Source organism: Coregonus clupeaformis, chromosome 13, assembly GCF_020615455.1.
Source record: "Coregonus clupeaformis isolate EN_2021a chromosome 13, ASM2061545v1, whole genome shotgun sequence".
Taxonomy (NCBI): Eukaryota; Metazoa; Chordata; class Actinopteri; order Salmoniformes; family Salmonidae; genus Coregonus; species Coregonus clupeaformis.
Window position 1 is genome coordinate 24484220 of NC_059204.1, and position 13469 is coordinate 24497688.

Sequence of the window (13469 nt, forward strand, 5' to 3'; positions counted from 1 at the left end):
GGTTATGGGCTTTAAAATAATAATACCATGTCAGATATAGAGTTGACATGTATTCAATTTTGAGTTTGCATCCCAATATAACACTTTATATACATCACAGAAGACTGAAATATAACAAAACCGTTTGACATAGAAACACCGGATCTTCGGCTGGTTTTTAAAATAATGTTTATTAATTATGAAATTATGAAAAATATTAATAACATTCCACCAATGAGGCCACTAGGTCATTTAAATGCAGGAAAGGGCTACAAAGGAACAGAAAGGAATAATATAAACAGGTACTTTTTTGGGGTTCGAACTAGTTAAGTGGAACGGAACGAAAAACAATAATGGTTCTGTTCAGAACGAAACTAATTTCGGTTCCAACCTCTGATTGTTAGAGATATATTTTTACCCAAGCACATTTCTAATGAGTAGCCAACTGTTGTAAGTTAAGAGGTTGGTCATTGCAACACAATCAGCATTCTGATTCCATCTACAACAACCTTAAAGCCTGATAGTAAATGCTTGACTCCGACCACACGTTCACAATGTCTGAACAGAGCTATCATGGACACGTCATGACACCTGTCATATCCAGTAGTTTACAGTATGCAGATTGTTGACAAACGACCTTACACTGTCCTGACACATGAGACTGAGTGTAATCCAAACACAGCTGGCTCGTTTCTGTAGCTCAGCATTCATGAAAACACAACATAAGTGCACACACTCAAAGGCATGCATGTATGCACACACACACATGCATATGCACACACTCTCACAGTATAGGCTACACACACCTTCCTTTACAATTGCATATTTTCTTGACCCTTAATATACCAACAGGAGTATTTTATTCTGTGTCATTTTAATTAGGGCTGTCCCCGACAAAAAAATATCTTGGTCGACCTAGAATCGATTGGTCAAAATGTGTAAACTTATTTTTCCATATATAGACAGACACACCATATGTGTTTGAATAAATCAACTACATATGCACTGAGCTTGTCTGATGCTTTAAGTACACTGTTTGATTAAATCATTAAGACACACAAATGACTTAAGAAAGAGCCCGATGGTCCCACCGTGTTAAACAAAATGACAGCGAGTGCCTGTGTGACTGGCGCACGTTGTCTCGCTCTCCTCCCTACTGCATCGAAAAGGCACCACAGCACAGCAAGTGTTTATTGCTCTGTTCGTGCTGAAGCTGCAACATCATTTCAGCCATTTACTTTCTTACTTGTATCTGACTGAAAAGTTCTGTCACCGAAATCCCTAATTTGTTTATGAAAAACGTTCCCTATTCACAACCCTTGCTCTCTTTACGTGAAACATGTAAGCATCACATGCATGTGACCAATAGGGTCTGACCTAAATCCTATCATAATCACATCAATAAACTGGTTATAACAAACACCGAACTCTGAACACAGTAACATGTGACAGCAGAATGTATGCGGAAGACGTGAAAAAGAAACTCGAAACGGGCAAATGTTTACTGGCTGCTCAGGAGGGAAAGGGGAAGTTTAGATCTGTGGAAGACATTTGACTTCGTTGTGGAAACTACTGTAGCTCAAGAAAAAGGAGGGTACATGAGCAAGCGTTGCGTGACAATTATGTGTGCCAAACAGTTGCTGTTAGATTACAATATTATATATTTTTCTGACCATTTGGAACAGTGTAAACAACACTAAATAAATAAGTGTACCAGAGAGCCTGTTCTAATGAGAAAAAAAGATATATAAAAAAAACAGTTGTATGCATTCGTGAATTGCGATTGATTTATTGTTTAGGCTAATTATTCAAAGCTCCCTTTGTTATTTCATTTTAAAACAAAAATGCTTGATTGCATTTCAAAGCATGAATGTCTCGTATGCTGTGTGATGGCATGAACGAATGAATGATTGATTGATACAGTAGCCTACAGTAAATATTGAAATATAGTCCTAAGTAATGAAAATGACACATTGATAATGATCATAATAATATTTTTTATAATAACAATAAGAAGCAGATCAAGAAAAAGGAGGGTATAGGAGCGAGAGCTACGTGCATATTATGTGTGACAAACAGGTGCTGTTAGATTACAATATTATTTTTCTGCCTGTTTGGAACAGTGAAAACAACACTAAATAAATTATAAGCAATACCAGTCTGTTCTAATGAAATAAAATTGTAAAGATTAAAAACAGCCGAATCTGTGAAATTGCTTTATCTGACATTTTGCCGTTGCATGAGGCTTGGTGCTCACGGAATCAGTAGGCTATTAAACAAACACTCAAACAGGCAACATAAGCAGGATCTGTCGTATTTCTGTAGATATATATGGATGATTTATACACTGCTCAAAAAAATAAAGGGAACACTTAAACAACACAATGTAACTCCAAGTCAATCACACTTCTGTGAAATCAAACTGTCCACTTAGGAAGCAACACTGATTGACATTAAATTTCACATGCTGTTGTGCAAATGGAATAGACAACAGGTGGAAATTATAGGCAATTAGCAAGACACCCCCAATAAAGAAGTGGTTCTGCAGGTGGTGACCACAGACCACTTCTCAGTTCCTATGCTTCCTGGCTGATGTTTTGGTCACTTTTGAATGCTGGCGGTGCTTTCACTCTAGTGGTAGCATGAGACGGAGTCTACAACCCACACAAGTGGCTCAGGTAGTGCAGCTCGTCCAGGATGGCACATCAATGCGAGCTGTGGCAAGAAGGTTTGCTGTGTCTGTCAGCGTAGTGTCCAGAGCATGGAGGCGCAACCAGGAGACAGGCCAGTACATCAGGAGACGTGGAGGAGGCCGTAGGAGGGCAACAACCCAGCAGCAGGACCGCTACCTCCGCCTTTGTGCAAGGAGGAGCAGGAGGAGCACTGCCAGAGCCCTGCAAAATGACCTCCAGCAGGCCACAAATGTGCATGTGTCTGCTCAAACGGTCAGAAACAGACTCCATGAGGGTGGTATGAGGGCCCGAAGTCCACAGGTGGGGGTTTTGCTTACAGCCCAACACCGTGCAGGACGTTTGGCATTTGCCAGAGAACCCCCAGACCTCCATGGGTTGATCAATTTGATTTCCATTGATAATTTTTGTGTGATTTTGTTGTCAGCACATTCAACTATGTAAAGAAAAAAGTATTTAATAAGATTATTTCATTCATTCAGATCTAGGATGTGTTGTTTAAGTGTTCCCTTTATTTTTTTGAGCAGTGTAAAGCAAGGCACATTTAACAGTTAGGCTATTGATTATAGACCTAATTAAGTTCTCTCTCCTCAATTTTCTTAGACAATAAGGCTAAGGCAAGGGCTGTTTCCTCATCTCGGCTGGTGCTGCATCCGCCACATTGTTCTCAATCCCAATATGCTGGTTAACTTTCCTATTATGCACATAGGGAAAGGCACCAATTTTCCCTGCACTGAAGATTGTGTTTCAGAATCGCGGACAGCGACCGTATCCAACGTGAGAGAAAGCGCATTTGTTATAAAATAATATTAGATTTATTTGTGTTGCACCATTATTTTTACATAACATAACCTTATACAATTTCAGTATCACGTCTTAGAGTGATGGACTGTGCCATCCCCGTGGCCTCCGCAATGGATTAGTCCACTGAGACAGGGGCGAATCAGACAGGTGTCTTGTGCACCATGATAAAACAAAAATTGCGAGTACTCGACTTAAGAAATCTCGGTCGACCAACAGCCTATCGACCAAACAATCGACCAGTCGATAAAATGGGGTTAGCCCTAATTTTAATACATACACTACAGCAAAGACAGTGCATTAATTGTAACAATGTAACAACACTGTTACAACACTGTAACAACCATTTTGGGGGCAGACAGATTGTTTGTTGTCCTGGGAAGACAAAACCTTGATCTGTTAGACCAGGGTCCAGAGTCCATATTTCTCATTAAATATCCTCTGATTCTGTTGTGGGATACTGCACATCAATCATCATCAGCAGCTCCCTAGACAACAACTCACGGCTACAGCAAAACAAGTTGTGTAGAGTACAGTACATTAGCTCAGTGGAGGAGGAAGATGGCTGGAATGTGCACCAGATTAACCTATTCAAGAGCAAGAACATGTTAAATGTGGAGGTTTTAGTTACAGTTGAAGTCGGAAGTTTACATACACCTTAGCCAAATACATTTAAACTCAGTTTTTCACAATTCTTGACATTTAATCCTAGTAATAATTCCCTGTCTTAGGTCAGTTAGGATCACCACTTTATTTTAAGAATGTGAAATGTCAGAATAATAGTAGAGAGAATGATTTATTTCAGCTTTTATTTCTTTCATCACATTCCCAGTGGGTTAGAAGTTTACATACACTCAATTAGTATTTGGTAGCATTGCCTTTAAATTGTTTAACTTGGGTCAAACGTTTCGGTTAGCCTTCCACAAACTTTTAACTATGAAGTTGGGTGAATTTTGGCCCATTCCTCCTGACAGAGCTGGTGTAACTGAGTCAGGTTTGTAGGCCTCCTTGCTCGCACACGCTTTTTCAGTTCTGCCCACAAATGTTCTATAGGATTGAGGTCAGGGCTTTGTGACGGCCACTCTAATACCTTGACTTTGTTGTCCTTAAGCCATTTTGCCACAACTTTGGAAGTATGCTTGGGGTCATTGTCCATTTAGAAGACCCATTTGCGACCAAGCTTTAACTTCCTGACTGATGTCTTGAGATGTTGCTTCAATATATCCACATAATTTTCCTTCCTCATGATGCCATCTATTTTGTGAAGTGCACCAGTCCCTCCTGCAGCAAAGCAACCCCACAGCATGATGCTGCCACCCCCGTGCTTCACGGTTGGGATGGTTATTCGGCTTGCAAGCTGCCCCCTTTTTCCTCCAAACATAACGATGGTCATTATAGCCAAACAGTTCTATTTTTGTTTCATCAGACCAGAGGACATTTCTCCAAAAAGTACGATCTTTGTCCCCATGTGCAGTTGCAAACCGTAGTCTGGCTTTTTTATGGCGGTTTTGGAGCAGTGGCTTCTTCCTTGCTGAGCGGCCTTTCAGCTTATTATTTAACAACCTCTCCCTCAACGTGATCAAGACAAAGGAGATGCTTGTGGACTACAGGGAAAAAAAGAGGACTGAGCACGCCCCCATTCTCATCGACGGGGCTGTAGTGGAACAGGTTGAGAGCTTCAAGTTCCTTGATGTCCACATCACCAACAAACTATCATAGTCCAAACACACCAAGACAGTCGTGAAGAGGGTACGACAAAGCCTATTCCCCCTCAGGAGACTGAAAAGATTTGGCATGGGTCCTCAGATCCTCAAAAGGTTATACAGCTGCACCATCGAGAGCATCCTGACTGGTTGCATCACCGCCTGGTATGGCAACTGCTTGGCCTCCGACCACAAGGCACTACAGAGGGTAGTGCGTACGGCCCAGTACATCACTGGGGCCAAGCTTCCTGCCATCCAGGACCTCTATACCAGGCGGTGTCAGAGGAAGGCCCTCAAAATTGTCAAAGACTCCAGCCACCCTAGTCATAGACTGTTCTCTCTGCTACCGCACGGCAAGCGGTACCGGAGCGCCAAGTCTAGGTCCAAAAGGCTTCTCAACAGCTTCTACCCCCAAGCCATAAGACTCCTGAACAGCTAATCATTGCTACCCGGACTATTTGCACTGCCCCCCACACCCCCACCCTCCTCTTTTACGCTGCTGCTACTCTGTCTATTATTTATGCATAGTCACTTTAACTCTACCCACATGTACATATTACCTCAATTACCTCGACTAGCCGGTGCCCCCGCACATTGACTCTGCACCGGTACCCCCCTGTATATAGCCTCCCTACTGTTATTTTATTTTACTGCTGCTCTTTAGTTGTTTGCTTTTATTTGTTTTACTTAACACTTAAAAGAAGAAAAAATACTTTTTAAATTGCATTGTTGGTTAAGGGCTGTTGTATTCGGCGCATGTGGCAAATAAAATTTGATTTGATTTGGTTATGTCGATATAGGACTCGTTTTACTGTGGATATAGATACTTTTGTACCTGTTTCCTCCAGCATTTTCACAAGGTCCTTTGCTGTTGTTCTGGGATTGATTTGCACTTTTCGCACCAAAGTACGTTAATCTCTAGGAGACAGAACGCGTCTCCTTCCTGAGCGGTATGACGGCTGCACAGTCAACTTAGTGTATGTGAACTTCTGACCCACTGGAATTGTGATACAGTGAATTATAAGTGAAATAATCTGTCTGTAAACAATTGTTGGAAAAATTACTTCTGTCATGCACAAAGTAGATGTCCTAACCGACTTGCCAAAACCATAGTTTGTTAACAAGAAATGTGTGGAGTGGTTGAAAAATGAGTTTTAATGACTCCAACCTAAGTGTATGTAAACTTCCGACTTCAACTGTATCTATGGCTCCAGTACAGTACAGAGGACTATACGCAGCTACCCTTGAATATCCTGTACAAGATCAGGTCAAATAATTAAGTAGCTTAAACACTCCACAAAAGGAGGACTAAAAACCAGACCCCCAGACAGGCTGAGTATTTAGACTTTTCAAAAGTCAGACAAGTTCTCTTCAACAATGCTCAGGCCTATATTTGACTAATCCACCCAAGTTTGCTGTAAAAGTAGGCCTAGTAAACAATTGAATGTGCTGATGTGTTCCAAATCATGAAAAGTAAATAGGTTTGTTGTTGGAGGGAAGTTTAGCCAGGGTGGCTAAGGCTAAGCACACCTGAACTAACAGTGTGGTCCTGCCCTCTCTCTCCCCTGTGACTCCGCTGGCCAACCTTCAACCCCTGACCTATTGCTTCTCCACCGATCCCATGTTCAAATAGCCTCTGCAGAGTCCCCAACAATCGGATGTTCCAGTTTTCAGGGGAAATGGAAAGAGAGCCTGTGACAGGACTTCCGCATTTGGAAGTTAACAAGGCGGCACTCCATCTTAACTCCTCCTCCACATTTGCTGGATTGGTTGAACAGTGCAGAAGAGAATGTCCCCTGACATTTTTTTTTTCTCTTCAAGACAAGTATGTGTGGGATCTATTTTCAGGCGTTTCTTTTATGCCTGCAACATTAGGTCAATGGTCAAATGAAGCTAGAGGACATCTGGTGATGACTACTCCAAACACTGGAATAGTTCAAATCCAGTCTACCTGTCAATTGTCAGTAGCCTACTGCTAAGATGTTGAATTAAACCATAGCAAAATTAAGAATATATAATATGTAAATAACTCAACATTAATAATAATAATCATAATGCTAATGATAATAATAATAATAATAATAATAATAATAATAATAATAATAATAATAATAATAATAATAATAATAATGCAGTAGTAATACAATGTCACCAGTACTTTCTGTGTATAAATCCACGAGGCTAATTTACAATCTGGTTTATGACTAAACATAGCTACTGTAGGCCTACATTACTCCAGACACTGTGTCAATGATGAATGAACATTTGAGGCATGCAATGCCAAACATGTTGTCACCTTTGACAAGGAACAAGGAAGCACAACAGATTAATTGAAAATCATCAGCAAGAGTGAATCTAGTTTAACTATGAAGCATTATAATGCATTTATAATCCTAAACTACACCATACAAAACAATGAAATGATGACTAATTTGGCTACAATGGAGCAGCCTCCGAAAGAGCCAATGATGTTGACAGTCGTAATATCAATACCGGACCTATTTACTAACGTTCATAGAAATACTATTAATTATCTGTATCAGTAGGCAGTGGCTGTACGCCTTTTACTTAGTACTAGTCCTATGCAGCATTTTAATGCAGGTTAAACTGAACATTAAGGTGGTATCTGTGGCCTATCATTTTGTAGGCTATAATTTTTACACGTAGGCTAGACTACATCGAGGATATTGCAACAATTGTAACGCTGTAAAAATAAACACTATAACAACATATTAACAGTGTAACAACACTGTAACGACAATGTAACAATGTGACAAAAATACGGAATAACAAAGTAGCCAGCACGAACAAGCTACATGATTCGTATTTGAGGCATTAGATTTTGGCGACATAACATTGGCGCTTTCTATGGCAAATAGCTTTGAAAATGTCTACGTGAGGTAATGCGTTTATTTAAGGTCGAGAAGGAAATAATCTCAAACTGGCTATAATGTATCCTGGATGCCATTGAACAAAATGGAAACGACATTAGCACAGCACTGCCTGGTTTATTACGACTTCTTTACGCAGCGTTTTCACACCGCTATGAGCCCAGAGACTAAGGCTCGAGACACAAACATAATTCAATCCTCAAAAACATGCTGTAAACATGTTAAATCCATGACACACAACCCGTTTGTGCCCTCGCGGAATTTCACAGCCTATTCTGTACATTTAGCTCGGCACGTACCTGCTTGGGTTTGTCTACCCCGCTGGCTGACAGTGGACCCCACTCAAGCGAAAAGGCGCATCATTATTCGACAGGAGGAAATCCTTCGGATAGTCTCAGTGAAAAGGTCGGATTTCTCGAACGCGCGTTAATTAAGAAATATTGATGATTTATTCCAAAATGCCTCGGGTTTGGATCGAAGTGATCAGGCTCTGCGACCTGTAGTCGAGTCTGACGGAATTGTTTATTCTCGGAATCCCCTTGCTCTCGAGAACTCAGCAGAGGCGACACTCCTCCTCTCTGCCACTGACACCACCCTTAAAGGAGCAGTTTAAAGGATCAGTGGCTTTATCAACCATGCCCTTCTCCAAATGTATCGTTAGACTTCATGAAAACGTATTACAATTATGTAACATTTGAGGTTTATTGTGTTTATAAGTAGTATACAATCAGGTTTATAGCCTATGGTTTATAGACACTTAAATATTCGTTTATTCATGTTGTACACATATGGCTATTATCAAATAATTAACTGTCTATAAACTGGGCCTACTTACAAACGTTTTGCAACCTCTGAAAGACAGAAAGGATGAGATCAAGTGAAATATAATTAAAATGTAACAATACAAATAAATAACTTGGTGCCTTATAAAAATGAGCACAATCAGGTTTTTCCATTAACGTAAATGGTTGTATTACATTATACTGATAGTCTGGGCAGTTTAGTATAGTACGTTATGAATTTCTACTATTACTTAGCCGTAGCTCTTTTTTTCTGTGACATAATCTCTGTGGTATCTACTGTGATGGCCCACAGACAGTTTTCTATCTCAGAGGACCTGGGGAACATATATGTGTTCTGTCATGAATAAAAACACAACATAACCTACTTCTCTTCTGCACAGCCCTTCTTCCACAGAAACTCTTTTTATTTTTAGACTGGGGATCTGGAGGTTGAGATTGCGGGTGTGTGGGGAGGCAATGCAGTTCTCCCACCACACTATTGTTTTAATTCAATGTTATTGGACACATACATACACACACACAGGTGCACACACAAACACACACACACACACACACACACACACACACACACAGCTTCAGCATTTAGGTTAACCAATCAATACTGTGCCTCATAACAGAATGTAACCTCGGCATAATGGTCAAACAGTAATTTAGTTCAATATCAGTTTAATAAACAGAACTGACACTCATCTTGTCACTGAGATAAATTATATAGCACTTTACAAGGTCATTGTTCACGACATGTCTTACCTTTAATTTGAATTTTACAGTGTAACTGAGGTTAATGTAGGACTCAAGAGACTAAAGTTCAGTCCAAATTGGCACTCATATCAACCTTGTATTGTCTAAGTTGATGGCTTTTTATTGTCACTGTCTGACTAGATACTACACATGAAAACAGACTTAACTTTGAGATCATTTTGTGCTATTTATTTTGTCTAACTAAATGTGCACCATACATCTAGAATCTTCTTCCTGACCACTGAGATGTCAGCTTTTAGGTTAGGGGGAGCAAACTGCCTCAGCAGTTTACGGTATCTACCCTCGTAACCTCGGAACTTAAGTGACCTTTAATCTTTGAACTTTGACCTCAAATGCCACATGAATGGAGATACAATATCCTCCCTTTTATTCCTTCCCCCACCAGAACTCCCCTGACCTCTGCCCCCAAGCTTTTCACAGAAATGTGGTTCACAGAACTTCAACCTTTGACCCTAGGGGAAGGACAGCCCTGTGGCTGTTTTTGTGGCTGTATTAAGAAGTCTGCATGTAACACAGTAATCCTGAAAAGGATCACATACACACAAAACAAAGTCTCTGGTAACAGACATGATGCTTTGTGTGTTACATTCTACGGTGGAAGTGGTAAGGGTAAAGTCGGTCAGGGCAGCCATGAGGATAACTGTGATGTTAGTAGAAGTGTGGAGATTCTGACGAACAACAAAAGACAGAAAAGAGGAGAACGCATGGCACGTTTAAGAGGGCTGGTTAACAAGGCGTTTAAGGGTGTTTTATAAATGCACTCTGATGTTTTACTGGACACACTAGTTACGATTTTGTTAACACCCAAGATTACTTACTCTGTCATGCAGAGTAACCAAAAGTAGTAGGTTTGGATTTTGTATCATGAGACGTTACCAAAATAACTGTGGTACCAAAGAAAGCAGTACAAGAATGCTGAATAGCCTGTGTGATGCCAAACAATAATAGATTAATACAAAATTAAATAAATGCAAATAAAGGTGGAATTCACATAATGATAATTAGTATCCTCATGTAGAATTGTATCAGTCTTTCTCTAATTAACAAACTGCCTGCTCATAATATGCCATTTAGCAGACGCTTTTATCCAAAGCGACTTACAGTCATGTGCGCATACATTTTTACGTATGGGTGGTCCCGGGGATCGAACCCTCTACCCTGGCGTTACAAGCGCCATGCTCTACCAATTGAGCTACAGAGGACTCATCAACTCATTAAATTTGAAGAAAGTATTATGTGGCAAAAAAAACATAAGTAGCCAACCTACCAATGTAAAAAATACAAATTGCTTCAGAAAGCAACTGTGGAATTTCTCACCCGTAAAATACTTGAAAATAGCCATTCAACTGTGATTCACCTTACACATGAGCAAGGGTTCAGTGAGCGGTTACTGGGGCAGATTATTATCCAAATCTTTATTTTTTTCATCCAGGAATTAAATAATCCAGTCCCCCAAATGGCTTTTATGCAATTTAATTCCAGCTGAACATTTCAATGAAGAAAAAAAGAGACATGGAATGATATGAATCCAAGTGGAAAGTTCTATGGTGCTCCACGGCTGGTCTCCTGAACCCAGTAGTGCAAATAGAGGAGAGTTTAGATTCAGACGCCTGATTGTCTCTTAGGGAGAGAGCCAGAGTGTCAGCAGACATTAACCCATGATCTTTAACCTCTACTCCCCAATTTCATCCGGAACGTCTCCTAAGGTTTGGAGTGGAGGGAGGGGCTTTGGAAGGGCAGGCAGGTGCGAACTGGCATAGGAGCAGGACTGTTGGAAGTCACACTATACTGTAACCTTCGGACTCAAATGAGTAAATAATGGTTGTTAGGGTCTCATGAATAGAAATAGAATGGATAGAGCTGTACTTTGACCTTTGTACTTGAGGTAGCAAAAGCCTGGATATGGAAATATAATATATTGAGGTTCTGTTTTTATCCAAAAAAAGTACCTATTTAAATTTGGCTGGAATTCAACCTTACTGACTGACTGACTGTATCAATTTCAAACCATTTGCATTTTTTCCCAATTTGAGAAATTCAACCAACTTAATCATTTGTTTGGCTTCCATCAAATACTGACCTTAAAAGTGGTGTCCTCTCTAGTCACCCTATTTCTACGGTTCTAGATCCCACAAGGAGAGGATTACTCATTAACAAGTTAAACTGACTTTATTGGTGCAACAAACAAAGGACAGGAAAGAGAAAGGCTAGCCTCTGCTCAACGTAAACACACAAAGATGATATAACACTATGACTAGCATAGATGCTTCACAATCATCTAGAATTTAGATATTCTGAATATTTGACTTCTCCCTCCTTGAAGTAGAAATGTTTTCATAGATACACTAACCGGCGTCCATTGAAGCAGATGCTAAGCTACAGGACTGTTTCGCTAGCACAGACTGGAATATGTTCTGGGATTCATCCGATAACATTGAGGAATTTACCACATCAGTCACCGGCTTCATTAATAAGTGCATCAATGAAGTCGTCCCCACAGTTACCATACTGTACGTACATATCCCAACCAGAAGCCATGGATTACAGAAAACATCCGCACTGAGCTAAAGGCTAAAGCTGCCGCTTTCAAGGAGTGGGACACTAATCCAGACACTTATAAGAAATGCCGCTACGACCTCCAAAGATCCATCAAACAGGCAAAGTGTCAATACAGGACTCTGACGCTCGTCGGATGTGGCAGGGCTTGCAAACTATCACAGATTACAAAGGGAAACCCAGCTGCGAGCTGCCCTGTGACGCGAGCCTACCAGACGAGCTAAATGCATTCTAGGCTCGCTTCGAGGCAAGCAACACTGAACCATGCATGAGAGCACCAACTGTTCCAGACGACTGTGTGATTTTTCTCTCCGTGGAAGATGTGAGGAAGACCTATAAAACTGGTTAACATTCACAAGGCCACGGGGCCAGACGGATTACCAGGACGCGTACTCAGAGCATGTGCTGACCAGCTGGCAAGTGTCTTCACTGACATTTTCAACCTCTCCCTGACCCAGTCTGTAATACCTACATGTTTCAAGCAGACGACCATAGTCTCTGTGCCCAAGAACGCCAAAGTAACAATATATCGAATTCATTTGATTAATTCGAATATGTTTTAGCACACTATTTTTTTCCGTTATTATGACTGTTTTTGTCCGCTTGTTCTCATGTTGTCTTTTTGGTCTCGTCTCCTTCGCTCCTTCTGTGCTGTGTGCACCTTGCCATTTACTCACACACACCAAGCCCCTCTCCCTGCCACTAACAACTACAAAGATGAGAGATCACTTATTCCTCTCTGACAAGCGGTTTCAACTCGCTATTTGCATTTGAGGTTTGGTCCAACAGAATCGGTCATATGGACACCGAAAGACATTGAGACATTATTTTACTGTAATAGAGGAGTAGTCAACCTTTCTAATGATATCCTTTTTATGTCTCAACTCCTCAAATTGTGCGCAGAGCAGGTACTACCAGGGGCGGCCTGTTCAATAGGGCGATATGGGCGACGCACTGCCAAACGGGAAAAGGAAGGGATTTTTTTTCTAATCAATTATATCACGGCAACAGTAGTTATCAGTGTTGTAATCTATACGTCTGATCTGCCACAGTGCCACACTGCCACTAAATGTCGAATCAGGCTAAAGTCGTGCTTCAAATGGCTCCCCCCCCTTTTGGGGCGATTTCAGTCAGGTTGAAAATCGCCCAGAAGTCTGTCATAGACTCCCATGTAAAATCTATTTTTTTCAAATTTCAGAGCCTTCAATACAATCTCAATGGGTGTCTGTGGGCTTGCACTTACGCGCTTTCGTCATACGTTACGTAACCATGAACGTAACTGAG

General features: G+C 40.8%; 1 protein-coding gene across 2 annotated transcripts in view; it reads right to left on the reverse strand.

Moving 5' to 3' along the window:
- The window catches only part of LOC121579790 (nuclear receptor-interacting protein 1-like), a 55176-nt gene extending 46543 nt beyond the window's left edge, over nt 1–8633 (reverse strand). For both annotated transcript variants that reach the window (XM_045224302.1, XM_045224301.1), the window contains exon 1: nt 8364–8633. The gene's annotated coding sequence lies outside the window, so the exon portion shown is untranslated. The remainder of the gene's footprint in view (nt 1–8363) is intronic.
- Between the last annotated feature and the right edge of the window lie 4836 nt (nt 8634–13469).